The sequence below is a fragment of the Elephas maximus genome, chromosome 10, assembly GCF_024166365.1.
Source record: "Elephas maximus indicus isolate mEleMax1 chromosome 10, mEleMax1 primary haplotype, whole genome shotgun sequence".
NCBI classification, from domain to species: Eukaryota; Metazoa; Chordata; class Mammalia; order Proboscidea; family Elephantidae; genus Elephas; species Elephas maximus.
In genome coordinates, this window is record NC_064828.1 from 38,114,332 (window position 1) to 38,136,749 (window position 22,418).

The window sequence follows — 22,418 nt, forward strand, 5'->3', positions numbered from 1 at the left end:
TTCTCTTTTTTGCTGACCTTTTACTTTACCAAGCATGATACCAAGCATGGTCCCCCCTGATAACGTGTCCAAAGTATGTGAGACAAAGTCTTACCATCCTTACTTCTAAGGAACATTCTGGCTGTACTTCTTCCAAGACAGATTTATCCATTCTCCTGGCAGTCTATGGTATATTTGATATTCTTTGCCAACACCATAATTCAAAGGCATCAGTTCTTCTTTGGTCTTCTTTACTCGTTGTTCAGCTTTCACATGCATATGAAGAGATTGAAAAACACCATGGCTTGAGTCAGGCTCACCTGAGTCCTTAAGGTGACATTTTTGCTTTGAACACTATAAAAAGGTCTTTTGCAGCAGATATGCTCGATGCAATGCATCCTTTGATTTCTTCACTGCTGCTTCCATGGCTGTTGATTGTGGATCCAAGTAAAATGAGAGCCTTGACAACTTCAATCTTTTCTCCATTTATCATGATGTTGCTTATTGGTCCTGTTGTGAGAATTTTTGTTTTCTTTATGTTGAGGTGTAATCCATACTGAAGGCTGTAGTCTTTGATCTTCATCGGTAAGTGCTTCAAGTCCTCTTCGCTTTCAGCAAGCAAGGTTGTATCTTCTGCATATCACAGGTTGTTAATGAGTCTTCCTCCAATCCTGATGCTGTGTTCTTCTTCACGTAGTCCAGCTTTTCGAATTATTTGCTCAGCATACAGATTGAATGAGTATGGTGAAAAGATACAACCCTGACACACTTTTCCTGATTTTAAACCATGCAGTATCCCCTCCTGGTCTATGTACAGGTTCTGCATGAGCACAATTAATATTCTGGAATTCTCATTCTTTTCAATGTTATTCATAATTTGTTATGATCCACACAGTCAAATCCCTTTGTGTGTGTGTGTATATATATATGAAACATTACTTGATGAGTGTAGAATGGTTTAGAGATGACAGTTCACTACATTTCTAGAAAAGCCTAGTAAAATGTCACTAAATCAAGATAAATAACTCCTCCATGGTGAAAGAATTGGTGGTATTTCCAGATCTAGTAGGATACATACATACTAATATAGCTTCTGTGAATCTCTTTTCGTGTGTTCACTACTATGATAGTTCATAGGGCCTGGTTATAATGTTTAGCCTATATACACAAACACATACAGATAAGCTTGGTGTCTATTTTCCGAGTGCTGGGAATGGCATGTCCACCCTGATTTTTACCCTAAAATTGGTTATTTATAGCCAAAAAAAAAAAAAATGCCACTGGTTACAATCAAAAGTCTGAGGTGAGAGGTGAGCAAAAGAACAGGGACATATAAAAGAATACGAACATATATCCTTCTGAATTCCATGTTCTCTCCCATCTGTGATGTTGTTGATGCTGCATGGGATATTAGTAATCCCAGAATTCTGTTGACAGAAGTACAATAAATGGTTGACTTTACCACCTTCTTCTTGTTTGCAGGCAACAGTATTGCAGTAATGAAGAGATGGGCTGAGTTTGGGCACGTTCCACTAAAAAAAAAAAACACTGGCACCCGTTAATCCAGCCCATGTGGGCTACAGAAAAACCAGCATGTGTGGTGTAAACAAGAAAGGCAATGGAAAAATGAATGCCCTAAGAGACAGAGGGCCCCAAAGGAACCCAAAAAGGTTATGATACAACCAGGGGAAGAGTAGATCTGAGCGGGACTGGGGGCCTATCTTAGTCCAGTTTCCCCCGACAAGCACTTGGTTAAAGTAAAGGTTGGAGGAAAAATTATTGACTTTTTATTGGACACAGGAGTCACCTATTTGGTTTTTAACAACCTGAAGGGACCCTTATAAAAGGAATCAATACTGGTGTTGGGAGTTACGAGAAGAAAGATTACTAAGAGTTTTATCCAACCCATGAATTGTTTGGATTACCTGACCTGCTTCCATAGGAAATGATAAAGGAACGCATTTTGTAGCTGAGGTAACCCAAAAAGCCACACATTTTCTGGACATCAAATGGTAACTTCACGCAGCCTGGAGACCACAATCCAGTGCAAACTTTGAAAGAATGAACCAGACACTTATACAAAGCAAAGGTATGTCAAGAAGCAAAATTAAAATGGATACAGGCTCTCCCTATAGCCTTGCTTAGGGTTAGGGTGGCTTCCAGAAACAAGTTCAAATTAAGCCCTTCTGAGCTAGTGTACGGAAAGCCCCTCCTGAAAAATCATAAGCTGATGAATGATGACCATTTAATTGCATTAAGTGAAAAAAAAAAAAAAAAAACAAGAGTATTTGCATTCTTTGTCTGCTATCCCTTATTCTCTCCACAGATTTGCTCTTGCCAGACAGGAACACCCTGCTGAGGTGACGGTCCAGCTGTTTCAACCTAGAAATTGGATCTGTTGCATGACTGGAAAGACGAGTCTCTCCAGCCCAAGTGGAAAGTACCATTTGAGGTGCTTCTCATCACCCATATGACAGCCAAACTGAAAGGAGTTAAACCTTGGATCTACAATATCTGGCACCTGCTCCAGACCCCAACCCTACAATGACAACTCTTCAGGACAACTGGAATTGTGAGCCATTATGAGCCCTGAAGTATCTGTTTAAGAGACTCGTGAGTTTTTAACCTACAGAGTTTGTTAATTGTGTTTTTTTTTTTTTTTTTTTTCCTTCCTGGTCATATTTCACCTGTTTAAGATAGGCTGTTAGGTTAGAATCTGTTTCATGCAAATATGAAGCTCTGGTATCTCACCTTCATTCCTCTCCTAACTCTGACCCTCCCATGGTCTTGGCATAGTAACGCTTTTGTCAAATTAACACGATCGGTACCAGCTGCAACCACCATGACTGAATACTGGATCTGTCAATACATCAGAAAGCTAGTTGGCTTCATCTTCCTAACCAAGATAGGCCAAATATCTTTTACTGGGTTACCTCCTGGTTACCTAACTGTAACTGGCTAGAGCATTTGTTTACTATTTTTATTTTCTTTAATTGTAACAGATATTTTTGTCTGCTGCTCTATACAATACAATCCCCTAGGTTGAGGAGCCATTGCCCAATTTAGAAGGTGCTCTCCTTTTTTCTCCACAACCCAGGGAATATGGTTTATCACCATATTCCCAAAGAGAAGGAGGGATTGATAGCCAACACAGCCAGGAGCTGCTTACCAAAACCAAAAACCAAACCCATTGCAGTCTAGTCCACTCTAACTATAATGACCTTATAGGACAGAGTAGAACTGCCCCATATGGTTTCCAAGGAGTGGCTGGTGGATTCAAACTGCTGACCTTTTGATTAGCAGCCAAGCTCTTAACCACTGTACTTTCAGGGCTCCAGGAGCTGTTTAGCCATTATCAGACAAACCCTTAAGTGACAGCACTGGTTGTGGCTCAGCTGGGAGTTACTCAGACCAAGCAGAACCTGCCCCCTCTTGTTCATTGTCCTCAAAGTGCTGGGTTTGGCTCAAGCCAGTCAAATCCAGTTTACTAGCCTGCATGCCAAAGAAAAAATGCAATTTGTCTTCCTGCACCTGCACACCATGATAACTTATGTAGTTCATAATGTTTGTATGCACTTCCTTGTGAGGGATGGTGTAAAACATTCTGCCTCCCTTTGTTCTGGGAGCTTGATTTGAGGTATACACCTCCTTGCTTCTTGCCTGCATGCTTGCAGTAAACACTCTTCCTCCCTCCTTACCTCGGTGTGTCTTTACTTAGGAGAAGCCACACTGAGCAGGACCTATTTTAGGTAACATTACGAATAACTGCATCTCATAGTTACATGATCGGACTGACCAATGAATGTGTTTTTAGGAGTCATTTTACAAGACTGGCTTCCAGTTCTGTCAAAACTGTAAAAGTGAAATCAAGAAACTGGTAGAAGTTGCTTTGATTTAAGTAGTGGAGAGAGGTCAGAGGATAAGCAAGTCCATGCGGACTAGCAAAAACAAAAAGACAGAATACTGACGTCTGACCTAATAAACATCTTCTAAAGAACATGAATGGAGAAACTCATTTCTTCTCTTAAATTCCTTCTTAGGTTGTAATAGTATCACTAATTAACCCATTATAAAGCTACTATTCCAGTAGGCTTACTATTTCTAATACTACTATTTTTCTTACTTAATTATTTCACTTATAAGAATCCTGGGGGCACTTTAAGTGGTTAAAACCAGTAGGGCCTTGAATGCTAAAGGATACAGAGCTGAGCAAGCTCATTTGGGCTTCTGAGAGAACAGACATGGCCCCCAAAAAAGTTTCTGCCTCATCTGTCCAGTGCATAGATTTGCATGAGAATTAAATAGGATGAGGCAGGAGTTTTTTTTTTTTTTTTATTCAGGTGAAACTTCTATAACATACAATCAATCATTTTCAAGTGAACAATTCGGTGGCTGTTTAACCACATCCAAAACATTTTCATCACCCCAAAAGAAAACCCTACAACTACTAAATGGTCACTCCCATTTGCCCTGGCAACCACCAACCTACTTTCTGTCTCTATGGATTTCCTTATTCTGAATATTCCTTATAAAAAGAGTCATACAATATGTGACCTTTGTATCTGGCTTATTTCACTTAGCGTTATGTTTTCAAAGTTCATCTTTGTTGAAGCATGTATTGTTACTTCATTCCTTTTTATGGCCGAATAATACTCCACTTTATGGATATACCACAATTTGTTTATCCACTCATGTGTTAATAAACATTTGGGTTGTTTCCATCTTTTAGCTATTGTAAATAACGCTGCAAGGAACACTGGTGTACAATAATCTGTTTGAGTCCCTGCTTTCAGTTCTTTTGGGTGTATGCCTAGTAGTGGAATTTCTGGGTCATGTGGTAGTTCTCCATGAGTCACAATGGACTCAAAGGCAAACAACAACAACATGCTAAATCTCTCTTTGAGAAACCACCGAACTAATTTCTAAAGCACATGCATTGTTTTGCATTGCCACCAGCAATGTTCAAGGGTTCAGTTTTACCACATCCTTGCCAATACTTGTTATTTTCCATTGTTTTATTATAGACAACCTACTGGGTCTGAAGTGTTATCTCATTGTGGTTTTGAGTTGCATTTCCAAGAGGACTAATAATTTTGAGCATCTTTTCATGTGCTTGTTGGCCATTTCTATATGTTCTGTGGAGAAATGTCTATTCAAGTCTTTTGTCCATTTTTTAATTGAGTTGTTTGTGTTTTTGTTGTTGAGTTGCAAATGGTCTCTATATATTCTCAGAGGCAAGCATTTTTAAATTTTATTTATTTAAACCCAAGAGCTCAGGGAATGCTTCTGAAGGTTCATAAACAATGCAGTTTTTCTACCAAACAAGAAAATTTTAAATTGTTTTCATCTGATTTAAATATCAAAGTCTATGCTGCTAAAAAGAATTTATAAAACACTGAAGAGAAGTAAAGGCATTTTGAAAACTGCTCCATGCTGCACATATGGTGGCCAGAAAAGCTAGTGGAAAGTAACAGTGCTAGGCATTAATAACAGTGTCATTTTCTTCTCAGGCTTGGTGTGCTATCTTAAAAAAATTATGAAGTTTTGCTAACCTGAATGTTAAGGAAATTTCCAACTGTAGAATAGCAAGATATTATTATGGTCATACAGCTAATGGAAAGGCATTAAAGGTTTTGTAGGAATGTGCTCAAAGTATTTGTAGGACATGCTCAAATTAGTGTTTTAGGGAAACAGTGGAAGAGAATGAAGATGGGGAATGTGATTAGAATGGTAATAAAAGCAGTGACAGTAGAAATCAAAAGGAGATCATGAATGTGAAAATCATTTCAAAGGAAAAAGAGGCATGAGTTCAAGATGAAAATGGATACCCAGCTGGAAGTTATCAATAGAAAATTGAAAATGCAGGACTGAGACTTGTGAAAAGGTCAGATCTGAAGATACAGATGTGGAAGATCAACCTGATAAATGTACTTATTGAAGCCATGGGAGTATTTGAAATATCCAAAAAAAAAAAAAAAAAAAATCATGAGAAAGAAAACCTTTTTATTAGAGGACTAGAGAAGGTATTGGAAAAGGAGAAAAAAAAAAAAAAAGGATGAGTAACATATAAAATTAAGAGGCCAAGAGACTGTCAACAAGGGACATGTCCATAGTATTAATTCTACAGTGACTTATGGAAAAGTGATGACTGAAAAAGAACATGTAAGAAAGAGTAATAGGACCAAATGAGTAGGAACTATGTGCTAGTATTTATTCGAACATCTTTATTTAATGTTTGCCATGTACCATACAATTTCCAAAGCTTGGGTTTCAGAGGTAAGACAAACAAGGTCTCCACTCTCATGCAACTTACATTGATTGAGTTGGAGGAGACAAACATGAAAATAAAATAATAATAATAATAAATACAAGGAGTGCTAGAAATGACACTATCAAAGAATTTGAAGAGCACATTTGAAATGGAAATGATTGAGTGGTTATTTTAGATTGAGTTAGTAGGGAGAGGGAAGGAAGGAGGAAGAGATAATTTGGCTGAAGTCTGAAGATCAGGAGAAGCCAGGCATGAAAAGCAGATAAGCTATGGCAAAGGCGCTATTGCAGGAATAATCTGGTTGAGTTCATTCAAAGACACAGGTCCTGGTTAAAATATAGTGAGCCAGGGGTAGAATTGTATGATATGATGTTGGCAGAGTCCATAAAGTTGCAGACCAATGTAACAATCATGCTTGGGTTTTATTTTCAGTGAGATGTGAAACTACAGAGTGATATCAGATTTATGTTTTAAAAGGCTAAGTCTGACAGAGTTATGGAGAATAAATTTTAGAGATGCATGACGGGAATCAGAGAGACCCTTTGGGAACCTGCAACCCTCCGGCTAGAGACTGTACTGACTTGAGTCACTTTAAGAAAGCAGTTTCAATAAAACAGAGGAGGTGGAAGCCAGGTATACATGGAAGGAAGTAGAAACCAGTGGTGTGGAAGCAGTGATGTGGAAGCAGGGGCAACAGGCATTGTCTTTCCTTAAGGAGCTTTGAATGTAAGATACGGAGATTGTGAGTGGAGAGAATGAATTTCTTATTGCTTCATGTTTGGGGCAGAAGCTTTAAAAAGAAAATGCTGAAAAGAAAAGCATTCCTAGTCTTCAAGGAAGGGAATATTGAGATTTTCAGAAGAGAAGAATGGATGCAAAGGAGAAAGTGAGACCGCTGCAGAAGAAAAGGATTTAAAATGTGAAACAAAAGAATAAGAAATAAAGTGGTTCTGTGAATGTTTTTGTGAATGTAGCTGGTACTTGGAACATTGTAAATCTTTTCGTAGTTTAACAAATAAACAAGGAACCCCTTTTCTTTCCTTTCTCCTTCGGAAGAAGAGTGTACACAATGGTTGGAATCAGTAACAATGAGACATAAAGCCTAGCAGATGTTAATTTGGTCCACTAGAGCCTCAGTCATCATTCTGGAACTTGTAGATCAATGCCAATGACTATTTATTGCATCGGCTTCCACCAGGCCCTTTCCTCTGGGGCTCAGGAACCAAGCAGAAAAAAATTACAATGTAAGAAGACCAAAGTAAAAGCAAAGCAAAACAAAACAAGTCATAACAAGAAGATGAATTCCCTCTGAACAGGGTTGGTTTATGGAAACAGGTCAAAAAGACTACACTGGGTGGGAGACCAATGAAACAATGAAGGCTCTTCTGAATGTGAAATTCATGCTAAAGAATAATTTAGAGCATGTGACCCAGCTCCTCCCTAATGTGTACTATTAGTTCATCAACTATGCTTATGTGATTGTAAGATCAGGAATGTAATGGTCAGAAGGGAACCTTTTTAAAATAATCTATTAATAAAAAAAATTCCAGAAGTAGGAGAATAGCAGCTACTGCCCACAGGGTGGAAGAAATTTTGCCTTGGCACCAGCAAGAGACAGTAAAATTGAACCTGGATGGCTGGTATTTTTCCTGAGAACATTCCCTTAAGCAGAAATTGATCTTGCAATACTCTTTCTCGCCATGCTAATGGATAGTTTCTGGGGAGCTAGACTGGTAGGGGAAATATCTCGGTGGCATCAGATGATCATGTTGTCATTGTTGTTAGTTGCTGTCGAGTAGATTCTGACTCAAGGCAACCCCATGTGTGCACAGTAGAACTTCTCCATAGGGTTTTCAAGACTGCGAACTTTCAGAAGCAGATTGTCATGCCTGTCTTCCCAGGAGCCTCTGGGTGGATTTGAACCACCAACCTTTCAGCTAATAGCCAATTGCTTAACTGTTTGCACCATCAGGGACTCCTTATATGAGCACATCATCATTAATTTCTAAACTGTGTCTTGATAAAGATCCCTTCTTAGATATACCTATTGTTTCAAGATCACTAAATTCTGCCACATCGCCAGTGGTAGTAATGATCATATTACTGACAACAAATGGAGATATGTTTATAGTATTTTGGAGGTTGGAGAAGCATATCACCAATATCTCTTACGGTTCCAGGATTGCATAAAGTCCATGGTTCCTAGTGGAAGCAGAGGACTGTAAGCCTGGCATCCTGGCTCCTAAATTAAACCTACAAAACCTGATCCTTCGGGACACAGTATAAGTGGCAGAGAGCAGGGGAGGGTTTCAAATAACTCCAAGAACACAGTCTGTGGAGCCCTGGAGGTGAAGTGGTTAAGAGCTCGGCTGCTAACCAAAAGGTCAGCAGTTTGAATCCACCGGCTGCTCCTTGGAAACCCTATGGGGCAGTTCTACTCTGTCCTATAGGGCCCCTGTGAGTTGGAATCAAGCTGATGGCAATGGTTTTTGGTTTATATAGTCTGTAGCTTGTTTCTTGAAACTCCCAAGACTTCTAGATTATTATTTTTCCATAATAAGTAATAAGTATATGAAAGGTGGATTTTTATGGCCTGGGGATTAGTGTGAGTTTCATTCATGGTCTGCTGTGCTGTACTGCCTTTAAGACTTGAAAGTGTATATGTCATCTCTAATTGGAACACCCAGGCAGAAATGATGCCATCAGGGAACTGAAAATATATGGCCCTATGAATCACCCTGCAGACCAACCATATTGCTATAAAGCAAATAATTTACATTTAAATAACTTATCTGCATTCACCTAATTTAAAAGTAATCTCTATTCTTTCTCAACTAATCCCCAAACTTATGGGCTAGTTTGATCATATTTGTGCAATAAAATTGAAATTTTCAGATATGGTGGGTAATCAATTTTAGTCACCTCATCTGCGTTTCCAATCTCATTACAGATTGCAATTTTCAGTGCAGATTACATGATGACCCATCAGTGGCTTTGTTGTTTCTGAATTACCGATTCCTTGCCTACTGCCAGATAAGAACAAAGCCTATGCATCAGCCTGACAGCTTGCAAACAGAAAATGGGCTTGTAGGATTGGATTTAAATCCCAGGTGTAGGGGATAATTACCACATCACTCATGCAGTAACTGAAAAATGGTATTTCAACAAGAAAAATTACATTCCTTTTATAGTGCCAACAGAAATCATTATTTGAGGCTTCACACTGATTCACTGTATCATTACGTGTGCACTGTACTCATTAAATGTAATGTTTGTTGAAACATAAAAAAGTTATTGTTTTAGGTACTTTGGTGGAGCAGGTAGCTTAAATTTAAGGTTTGTGGAACCTGGATGGTGTAAAGGTCGTTTGGACTCTAATACATATTGTGCAAGAAAAATGACAACCCAGATGCAGAGCTTTCCAACCAGCTCCTATTATAGGAGGCGGGGATGGATAGTTGAAAGAAAATGGAGTATAAATCTTTTGTTTCAAAACCCAGCCATTTAATTCCAAAGTCTGTCCAGAGGAAGAGGACAAACAATGATTCAAATCTCCTCGACAAAGCGGTCCTGCTAACACATATTGTATCATTAGCTTTGCAATCATTGGAGCCCAGCGAATACATTCTAAAGAACGGAGACCATATTCTCTTAAAAAATCATTAAGGAAAACAGTGGTAGAAACGTGGGGAATGCACTCCTTATCTCTGGCCTCTGGCCCACCCTTCGCAAGGCTGCAGTTATCTCCCAAAGATTTTGCACGAAGCACAACAGATAACGGAAGCACAATTCGGCAGGGTCCCCCACAGAAGCAGAAGGCTATATATTGACTGCTGAGAGCAGCAACCCGCACTGCATTAACTGAAGCCCGAGCTGTGTTTATGGACAACTGCTTTTCTCATTAATATGATCAGAAAAGTGTAAAAAGGACAGTGCCCTCGGATTTGCCGTTGCCTGACATGGACTTTAAGAGGAGGCACTGGCTGTTTAAAATAATGAATGAATGTATACATAAATAAATGCGATTTTATGTGTCATCTTATAGCTCCTTTGTCTTGCATTCCTAAATTAATATGATGAGCCTAACTCTATTCCCGTATGCGAGAATGAGAGCTTTCTGAAGAAGGTTTAAAGCAAAAATTGGAAAGAACATAAATGTGTCTGTGTAAGCATCTACTTCTCTCACCACTGTACGGTCATTTGTCTTGACAATACCCCCAAGATGACTGAGGTGGGGCTGAGAGTATAGAAGTGTCACAGGGTTTTCTAAGCCTTTTTAACTTCAGGAAGGCACGCGCAGCAATAGACTTAGTTTTCTAAGAGCTAGTTCCTCTCTTCTTATACATTAAGAGAAAATTTAGTCCACAAACTTTACAGGTATATTCAGATGTGCTGCTTGTTCTGAAAGAGCCTAGGCTCTAGCTGGAAAAACGGACTGCGGAAGTAAAATATAGTAGCATGAGGTTAGAATTGGTGGGAGCTGAATAAGTAGCAGGGTAGTAGACCCTACAGAGGAGATCGTAAGCCCTGGTTGAAGGAGGCTGCATGCAAAAGACAATAAGGGAAGAACAGTTCTTAAATAAACCAAGGAGAGGGTTTGGCATTCCAATGGTAAAATCTACTTAAGTGATATGGCCAACAGGTAACGTGCTGATTTAAAGTAGCTTTATTCATAAACACAAAAATCAGAAGCAATCAAGGTGTTCTTCAATAGGCAAACAGAAAAGCAAACTGTGGTGCACCTATACAATGGAATATTATTCAGTGATTAAAAAGAAATGATCTATCAATTCATTAAAAAAAAAAAAAGGAAGAACCTTAAATATATGTTGCTAAGTTAAAGAGAAGCCCTGGTGGCTCAGTGGTTAACAGCTCAGCTGCTAACCAAAAGGTCAGCAGCTCAAATCAGCCAGGCGCTCCTTGGAAACCCCATGGGGCAGTTCCACTCTGTCCTATAGGGTCACTATGAGTCGGAATCAACTTGATGGCAATGGGTTTAGTTTTTGTTTTGCTTTAACTTAAAGAAGTCAGTCTGAAAAGGCTACATGCTGCATGATTCCAACTATATGACATTCTGGAAAAGACAAAACTCTAGAAACAGTAAACAAATCAGTGGTTGCCAGGGCTTGGTGGTGAGCACATAGAGGATGAAGAGGATTTTTAGGGTGATGAAATTATCCTGCATGATACTGTAATAGCGGAAGTATGACATTATGCATTTGTCAAAACCCAGGGAACTGTAAAATGCAAAGAGTGAACCTTAACATAAACTATGGACTTTAGTTAATAATAACGTATCAATATTGGTTCATTAATCACAATAAATGTGCCACACTAATGCGAGATGTAATAATAGAGAAATTGTGGGTGGGGAAGAGAGAGTATTTGGGAATTCTCTGTCCTTCATTCTCAATTTTTCTGTAAACCTAAAACTGATCTAAAAAATAGTCTATTATTAGAAAAAAAAAATCATATGCCACTCTCCTAGATCCAAGGGTTTCAAAGACAGGATCCGGCACACTTGCTGGTAGCAAGCACTCGATCGTGTTAGGCTAAACCTTAATCATAACAAAAAATAAACATTTACATGCACTTTTTTTCTAAGGTGCAATGCTATGTACCGAAGCTAGTTTATCTCATGTAATTGTTAAACCCATCCCATAAGGTGATTATCACCCCATTTCAAACATGTGGAAATTGAGGCAAGAAGGGTTAAGTAATATATCCAAGTGACGGAGTTAGAATTTAAACCGGGGACATCCTTCTACGAAGCCTGTACTCTTAATCTCTGTGCACTGTACAATTATAATAATTTCGTAGTAGATAAGAAACCTAACTGAAAAATAAAGTTCTCTTCATTCTCATGTACAAAGTAACACTACCTAACCCAGTCATTTACTAACTAAAAACCATCACAGCTACTAAGTAAATATGCGTTGTGTTGATGGCCATTTAAAATGATGACTTGAGGGTCCAGTTAATAGTCTTAACAACACCCATCTCAGTTGTGGGTCAGATCTTACATTTCTTTAAAAAAGAGCACACCCTGGGCTTCAGCTATGCCACGATTGAAATTCTATGCTGTTGGTGCCATTTTGTTCGATTTCTTGAAATGCAAAGCGTAACCTATTCTACCCACTCAGAAACTCGGCAAACTTAAAGGGGGTAAGTCCCTCTGCAAAGATGCCTTAGAGTAACTCCCCTCACCCGCGACCACCTGGGCTTATCAGGGAGAACAATGTGGGCCTGGTTCCGGATCAGGTGGGCAGATTAGAAAATGCATTAAAAGGCAGGCTGACAAACAAGAGCAAAGGCAAAATTATCATTCTGTTCTGCTTCTGACAACACTGTGGAGAATGAGATTCTCTGTATTCCTGCCGTCAGGGCCTTACATGGCACGGTTTAATTGGTGGGTCAACATGTGGTTGAACTGAAGATTGTAAGCTGTGCTCATAAATTAAAACTGACCAGGTAGGAATGTCTTTTCTCACCTGCATATCCCTTGTGCTATACGGGCCAAATTTTCCACATGATAATCCCTGCACCTTCCCAGCACCCCATCCCTGGTCACACTTCCTCTGCAGCTAGCTCCTAATTTAGTAAGAAAACCAGTTGCCACATTCATCTAAGAATCTCTGCGCAGGGAGGCTGATCAAATGCCTCCCCTATGTGAATAAATTGGCTGCGCCCAGCGTAACAGAGTCTGCTGTGTATTCTTAAAAGGAATGCGATCAGAGCGTGTTTGATTTACACACGATCCAGTATTTTCATTGCGACATGAAAATAAATGGGTTTGGTCTGCATTGCAGCTCAGCTCTCTCTCCTGGGGCTGGAAGGGTTGCTCATTTGGCCCTGTGGCATGGCCTTGTGAGAGCTGTGAGAAAGCAGCTGCTTACATTACCTGGGAGAACTCGCTTTAAAAGCCTCCCTTGCTCTAAAGAGCTTTGCTGCTTAATTTTGTTTCTCTGGAACATGTTCGATGTGGCCCCGCTAGTGCTGCCTCATCGTTCACTGCCGGGTGTGCGATATCTCCGTGCTTGGGAAAGCTGTACCAATTGCACAGAGGCTACACCATTGTGTGGGAGCCCAGGCCAGACTGAGAAGGTCTCAAAACATTAGGAAATGGCATGCCTCCAACCTGGGAGATAAGGGACTTACATTCCTTATGACATGCACAAATCTGTGAAATGACCAGTCTAAAGTCACCCAAGAAGGGAAAGGCGTGCACGGAGCAAGGGAAAGACCTGCGCGGAGCTAAGGGAAAGGCCTGCTCGGAGCTAAGCAGAACAGAAATATCCGTGCCTTCCGCAATGCAACACTGCACCCCATCTTCCTTTGCTAACATGGCAAAATGGCTTTTCACTGGACATGACAGGCAGAGGGGTTTCCTCAGGTGGAAATGTCTGTGTGAACAGGAAGGCTTTCCTGCTTATGCTTCTGTGGGTAATAAATGTTTCGCGTAGTCTCTTAACTTGTTCCTTTGAAACACTCTTGTAGAAAAAGAGACAATAAAGTGTTTTTTGTTTTTTTTTTTTTCTCCCTCTGGGTGAGACCAAAATGCAGCAATGGAGACAGAGGACTTAACTGTCTGTCCTGGGCTTCCGAGTGGCCCAGATTGCCATATGCCATCCAAGAGGAGCTTTGAGTTGTTTAGTGGTATGAAATGTCTGTAAATCGTTGGGATCTTGTAAAATCAAACACAAATCCTATTGTTGTTTTCAGAATTCTGGGGCAACTGATAAAGCCATTTTAGATACATTTCACTGCTAAATTCAAGATATGAAATTTATATCTGTAGAATCTTTAAATAGGATTAAAAAAAAAAATCAAGTAGATTTTGACTCATAGCAACCCTATTTAGGACAGAGTAGAACTGCCTCATAGAGTTTCCAAGGAGTGTCTGGTGGATTTGAACTGGTTAGCAGCTGAGCTTTTAACCACTGTGCCACCAGGGCTCCTTAACTCAGATACTCCTTAATAATTAAGGCCTGAAACTAGAGATGAGCTATGGCCAGTGGGCTGTTTCTGAGCTTTCCCTGACAGTTCTTAAACTCAAAGGCTCAGTGGGCTTCCTCCAGGGCTGACTCATTCACTTAATTAATATTTATTAATCACCTATCAGAAATAAAACCCTATGAGAGGTGCTTGTGGGAAGATGAACAATACCTGATTCTCCTTTCAATCACTTTAAATCTAACAGAGGTTACATAATCCCCCCCCTCCACACACACTGGCTCTAATATTACATAGAAAGAGATCTGAATTATAGACCTTGGGAGGCAGAGGCCATTTTTAATGGAGGGTGACTAGAGAAAGGTTCCTATGGGAGGTCCCTTAAGCCTAGTCTGACTAAAATGAAGGATGACGGCAAGAATTACAGGAGGAACGAAAAGATAAGAAAGACTGGACAGCAAGGCTAGAACATCGACTCAAGTAGTGGAGAGGGCACACCAACTGCCAGCTTGTCTTTCATTCGGGAGATAATAGGAATAGAGGGCACTGGAGCTGTTGCTCAGGAGAGCAGCATCAACAAAATAATGTCTTAGGAAGGTGCAGCTAGAATTAGAGGCAGGGGACCAGTTAGAAAGTGAAAAATAACAAAGACCAATATGAGAGTAGCAACATTGGAAAAGGAAATGTGTAAGGCATGGAAGGATTGCTGGAACTCCACACCAGACGTACAGGCAGGAGGCAGAGCTCTGAGCATGGCTAGGTGACCATGGCTAACAGAAAGCAGTGGGAGAATGAACCACAAAGGGAGACAGAGAAAGACCAGAAAGAGAAGATTCAAATCAGCACCGCGTATTTTACAGGAGCCAAGAGAAGAGAGATTTTTCAAATCAGAGTGTGAGGTCAATAATATCAAGTGCTGTAAGCCATTGGGATTCAAAATTGGGAAGTTGTTCACCGCCAAGAGAAGAGTTTCAGGTTACAAACATTAGGGGTGAGATAGGGTAGGGAAGCAGACTCATAGCTCTGACTTTCAAGACGTTTTGTAGTGTAGTTTGGTGAGGTTCTGAGGAAAATAAGCACTAATATGTAGATGCTGGCACTGTAAATAGGCACATCCTTTCTGGAGAGCATTTTGGTGAGAACTTGAAATAGGTAACCTATAATTATATTAAATTATAATTTTTTATAAGGGAATATTTTTGATTAACCTTAAAATCATCTACAAGGATGTATAATAGTGAAAATTTTGACATAACGTAAATGAATTTTGATACATCCACCATAGAGTATGGATACCTTGGTGGTGTGGTGGTTAAGAGCTATGGCTGCTAAACAAAAGGTAAGCAGTTCGAATCCACCAGCCTCTCCTTGGAAATCCTATGGGGTAGTTCTACTCGATTTGGTGGCAATGGGTTTGGTTTGGTATCACAGAGTATAGAACTACATAAGTGAGTTAAGCCAGTCATAAAACAGTAACCAAGTTGTTTTTATCTGTAAATGTAACTCCATAACACACATATATTATATATATGCTCGTTACATATGTATAAAACCGAAAACCAAAACCACTGCTGTCAAGTCAGTTCCGACTCATAGCGACTTATAGGACAGAGTAGAACTGCCCCATAAAGTTTCCAAAGAGCGCCTGGTGGATTCGAACTCCTGACTTCTTGGTTAGCAGCTGTAGCCCTTAACCACTACACCACCAGGGTTTCCTACATATGTTTAGAGAGATGTATATACATATATACATAATGTACACACACGTGTATAACTATATACACATATGTGTGTATGTATATATATATATGTAAGGAGCCCCGGTGGCACAGTGATTAAAGTGCTCAACTGCTAACCGAAAGGTTGACGGTTCAAATCCACCGGTCTCTCCCTTGTGGAAAGATGTGACAGTCTATTTTCAGCCTTGGGAACCCTATAGGGCAGTTTCACTCTGTCCTGTAGGGCCATTATGAATCAGACTCAAATGGATGGCAATTTTTTTTTCTCAGTGTGTGTGTGTGTGTGTGTACACACACACACACACACATCCCCAAAAAACCATTGCCATCGAGTTCAATTTCAACTCACAGCAACCATGGTATACTCCTTATACTTCACCAACACCATAATTCAAGGGCATTAATTCTTCTTCAGTCTTTGTCTTAGGCTGTGTTCTCTAGAGAAGCAAAACCAGTAAAGCATATAAATATCTATATAAAAAGATTTATATAAAGGAAATGGCTTACATGGTTGTAGAGGCTGGATCGTCCCAACTCTGTAGGTCAGGCTGGAGGCTTCTCCTAATTCACATAACTGCAGGGCCTGGCAAACACAAGCTCAGCAGGTCAGATAGCACGGCTCTTACTCAGAGACTGGGAAGTCTGATGGATCCCAAGATCCACAGGCAAGAGTGCAGGTAAGTTGCTAGCTCAAATCCCCAGACCTGGAGGTCAGAAGAACAGAGGCCAGCTGCAGGATCCCAAGTAAGCAACAGCCCTGGAGCCTTGCCAGAGAGTCCACTTATAGTTGATGTAGGCCATGCCCACAAAGAAACTCCCTTTCAACTGACTGGCTACTCACAGCAGACCCAAATATCTCATCATGGAGGTGGTCACATAATCATAGGACTGCCAAACTATATCATAACTGCCAAACCACTGAGAATCATGGCCAGTCAATTTGACATGCAACCTTAACAATCACAGCCTTCTTTATTCATTGCCCAGATTTCGCATGCATATGAGGTGATTGAAATCACCATGGCTTGGGTCAGGAGCACCTTAGTCCTTAAAGTGATTCTTTGCTTTTTAACACTTATTTATAGAGGCCTTTTGCAGCAGACTTGCCCAATGCAATGTGTCTTTTGATTTCTTGACTGCTACTTCCACGGGTGTTGATTTTGGATCCAAGTAAAATGAAATCCTTGACAACTTCAGTGTTTTCCTTGTTTATCATGATGTTGCTTATTAGTCCAGTTGCGAGGATTTTTGTTTTCTTTATGTTGAGGTGCAGTCCATACTGAAGGCTGTAGTCTTCGATCTTCATCAGTAAGTGCTTCAAGTCCTCTTCACTTTCAGCAAGCAACGTTGTGTCATCTGCATAACGCAGGTTGTTAATGAGTCTTCCTCCAATCCTGACACCCCCTTCTTCACACAGCTTAGTTTCTCTTATTACTTGCTCAGCATATAGATCAAATAAATATGGTAAAAGGATACAACCCTGACACATACCCTTCATGACTTTAAACCACGCAGAATACCCTTGTTCTCTTCAAAAGACTGCCTCTTGATGTATGCACAGATTCCTCATGAGCACAGTTAAGTGTTCCGGAATTCCCATTCTTCACAATGTTATCCATAATTTGCCATGGTCCACACAGTCAAATGTTTTTGCATAGTCAATAAAACACAGGTAAACATTTTTCTGGTATTCTCTGCTTTCATCCGAGATCCATCTGACAGCAGCAATGATATCCCTCGTTCCACATCCTCTTCTGAATCTGGCTTGAATACTTGGGACTTCCCTGTGGATGTACTGCTGACGACTGCTTTTTTTTTTTTTTTTTTTTTTCTTTTGTGCTCAATGCATTTATTGTTTTGTTATAATTTTTTAAATGTGCTTTAGGTGAAAGTTTACAGCTCAAGTTAATTTCCCATTCAAAAACTTATACACATATTGTTCTGTGGTATTAGTTGCAATGCCCTAAATGTAACAGCACCCTCCCCCTTTCCACCTCAGGTTCCCTGTGTCCATTCATCCCATTCCTGTCCCTTTCTGCCTTCTCATCCTGATTTTGAGCAGGAACTGCCCATTTGGTCTTTCATATCTGATTGAACTAAGAAGCACATCCTTCACGTGTATTATTTTCTGTGTTATACTCCTATCTAATCTTTGTCTGAAGAGTGGGCTTCGGAGATGGTTTCAGTTCTAGGTTAACAGAGCATCTGGGGGCTTTTGAATGATCTGCAGTAGACTCTTACCTGGGTGTGATATTAATGATATTGTTCAATGTTTTCGCATTTGGTTGTATTATCTTTCTTTGGAATAGGCACAAGTATGGTCTCTTCCAGTTAGTTGTCCAGGTAGCTATCTTCCAAATTTCTTAGCACAGAGAAGTGAACACTTCCAGTGCTGCATCCATTATTTAAAACATCTCAGTTGGTATTCTGTCAATTCCTGGAGCCTTGTTTTTCACCAATGTCTTCAGTACAGCTTTTACTACCATCAGTTCTTGTTCATATGCTGCCTCCTGAAATGATTGGATGTCAGTCAATTCTTTTCGGTACAGTGACTCTGTGTATTTCTTCCATCATCATTTGATGTTTCCTGTGTCATTCAGTATTTTGCCCATAGAATTCTTCAATATTGCAACAGGAGGCTTGAATTTTTTTTTCAGTTCTTTTAGCTTGAGAAATGCCGAGTGTGTTCTTCCCTTTTGGTTTTCTAACTCCAGGTTTTTGCACATCATTATACTTTGTTTTCTCAAGCTGCCCTTTGAAATCTTCTGTTCAGCTCTTTTACTTTATCATTTCTTTAGCTTTAGCTACTCTATACTCAAAAGCAACTTTCAGAATCTCTTGTTATATCTATTTTGGTCTTTTCTTTCTTTCCAGTTTTTAATGACCTTTCGCGTTCTTCATGTCATCCCACAACTCGTCTGGTCTTCAGTCATTAGTGTTCAATGCATCAAATCTATTTTTGAGATGGTCTCCAAATTCAAGTGGGATATACTCAAGGTTGTATTTTGATTCTTGTGGACTCATTTTGATTTTCTTCATCATCAGCTTGGACTTCCATATAAGCTATTGATAGTCTGTTCAGCAGCTTGCCTCTGACCTTGTTCTGAGTGATATTGAGCTTCTCCATGGTCTCTTTCCACAGATATAGTCCATTTTCCATCCAATGAGATCCACCTGTATAGTTGCCATTTATGTTTTTGAGAAAAGGTATTTGCAATGTATAAGTCATTGATCTTGCAAATCCATGCAATCCCTGGCATCGTAATTATCACCAAGGCCATATTTTGCAACTACAGGTTCTCCTTTCTTTTTTCCAGCTTTTGTATTCCAATCACCTGTAATTATCAGCGTATATTAATTGCGTGTTTGATCAATTTCAGACTGCAGAGTTTGGTAAAAATCTTAAATTTCCTCATCTTTGGCATTTGTGGTTGGTGGGTAAATCTGAACAGTCATATTAACTGATCTGCCTTGTAGATGTATGCATATTATCCTTTCACTGACAGCCTTGTACTTCAGCCTAAAATTTGAAATGTTGTCCTTAATGATGGATATGATGCCATTCCTCTTCAATTTGTAATTCCCAGCATAATAGGCCACATGATCGTCTGATACAAAATAGTCAATGCTAGTCAATTTCGGCTCACTAATGCCTAGGATGTAGATGTTTTTGTGTTCCAATTTTCCTATATTCATAGCTTGTACATTCCACATTTCAGTTATTAATGGATGCTTGCAGCTCTTTCTTCTTGTTTTCAGTTGTGCCATATCAGCAAATGTAGATACCGAAAGCTTTACTCCATCTACATCATTAAAGCCGACCCTACTTTCAGGAGGCGTCTCTTCCCCAGTCATATTTTGAGTGTCTTCCAAACTGAGGAGCTCGTCTTCTGTCACTATATCTGACAATGTTTTGCTGCCATTCATAAGGTTTTCACTGGCCAGTTTTTTCAGAAGTAGATTGCCATGCCCTTCTTCCTAGTCTGCTTAGTCTGGAGCTCTGCTGAAACCTGTCTACCATGGGTGACCCTGCTGGTATTTGAAGTAGATGAGTCAGCTTTCAGTATTGCATAACCTGTAAGCCAGCACAGTACGAAAACCCGACAGATGTTGGTGGAAATTCTATCTACTTCAGCCAAATCTCAGAGGCCAGAATGCCCTCAGACCCTTAAAGTTTTCTAGTTGATAATCCCTACACTAAAAGTACAAAGGATCTGACTTCTAAATCTGTGATGTCTCCATGTAAAGAGTATGTGTCCTTGTGTATGACACATTGTCAACAAATACACACATTTTGCTATCACAACTGAATTCGGTACTTCACAGAGACATCACTGATCGTCCATGTTGGGATAAGTATGGCTAGTTGATCACCAAACTATTTATTCTTTCCTGCGCTCACAGCTCAATCACATTTCCCAGATTCCTTTGCAGTTATTTGTGGCCATGTGACTAAAGTCTAGCTAATGAAATGTATATGGAGGGTGACATACTTCTACGTTTGCCACATTTAAACCACCTTTTCATGATCCTCCATGTTTTTTCCCCTTCTCACTAACTGGAATTAGGATGATACATTTGGAAGAAATATATATTGAAGATAAGCGAGATTATATCCATCTGGACCCCTGAACGATTTCGTGGAGCAGAGAGTACCCTATGTGCCTCCTCCCATCAGACAGGAATACCTATTTTAAGACTTTGCAGTAGCAATGAACAAACTTCAATTGCGTTAAGTCACTGAGAGTCTGAAGTATATCTGTTACTGAATCTAACAATATTTCAGCTGTTTACTCATGAGTGTATTATCTTCATTTCTCAGTGGATCCCAAATCTCCTATGTCTGGCTTTCTGTGTTCTCAGCAAAGATAGGGAACTGCCTTGCATCACAGTTGGCATACAATGTCCTAGTTAGCTGGTGCTGCTATAGCAGAAATACCACAAATGGGTGACTTTATGTAACTGAAATTTGTTTTCTCACAGTTTAATAGAAGTTCAAATTCAGGACACCAGCTCTAGGGGAAAGCTTTCTCTTTCTGTTGGCTCTGGGGAAGGTCCTTGATCTTTGGTGATCTTTATGTGCTGTGCCATCTATCCCCATTTCTGCTTGCTTCTCCTTGCCTCATCTGCTCTTTTTATATCTCAAAGGTGATGGGCTTAAAACACATCCTACGCGGAAATGGCCTCTTAACATAACAAAGAAAACTCATTCCCAAATGGAATTATAACCAACTTCTTTTGATGCATTCTGCATTGTTCAATATTTTTCCTGTGTTGTTGTTGTTGTTGTTAGGTGCCATTGAGTCAGTTCTGACTCGTACCAACCCTATACACAACAGACCGAAACACTGCCCAGTCCTGAGCCATCCTTACAATCATTGCTATGTTTGAGCTCATTGTTGCAGCCACTGTGTCAATCCACCTGGTTGAGAGTCTTCCTCTTTTCCGCTGACCCTGTGCTCTGCCAAGCATGATGTCCTTCTCCAGGGACTGATCCCTCCAGACAACAAGTCCAAAGTATGTAAGATGCAATCTCGCCATCCTTGCTTCTAAGGAGCATTCCAGCCGCACTTCTTCCAATACAGATTTGTTCACACTTTTGGCAGTCCATGGTATATTCACTATTCTTCGGCAACACCACAATTCAAAGGCATCGATTCTTCTTCGGTCTTCCTTATTCATTGTCCAGCTTTCACATGCATATGACGCGGTTGAAAATACCATGGCTTGGGTCAGGCGCACCTTAGTCTTCAGGGTGACATCTTTGCTCTTCAACACTTTGAAGAGGTCCTTTGCAGCAGATTTACCCAATGCAATGCATCTCTTGATTTCTTGACTGCTGCTTCCACAGCTGTTGATTGTGGATCCAAGTAAAATGGAATCCTTGACAACTTCAATCTTTTCTCCATTTATCATGATGTTGTTCATTGGTCCAGTTGTGAGGATTTTTGTTTTCTTTATGTTGAGGTGTAATCCATACTGAAGGCTGTGGTCTTTGATCTTCATTAGTAAATGCTTCAAGTCCTCTTCACTTTCAGCAACCAAGATTGTGTCATCTGAATAACACAGGTTGTTAATGAGTCTTCCTTCAATCCTGATGCTCTGTTCTTCTTCATATAGTCCAGCTTCTCATATTATTTGCTCAGCATACAGATTAAATAGGTATGGTGAAAGAATACAACCCTGACACACACCTTTCCTGACTTTAAACCAATCAGTATCCCCTTGTTCTGTCTGAACAACTGCCTCTTGATCTATGTAAAGGTTCCTCAGGAGCACAATTAAGTGTTCTGGAATTTGCATTCTTCACAGTGTTATCCATAGTTTGTTATGATCCACACTGTCAAATGCCTTTGCATAGTTAATAAAACACAGGTAAACATCCTTCTGGTATTCTCTGCTTTCAGCCAGGATCCCTCTGACATCAGCAATGATATCCCTGGTTCCACATTCTCTTCTGAAACTGGTCTGAATTT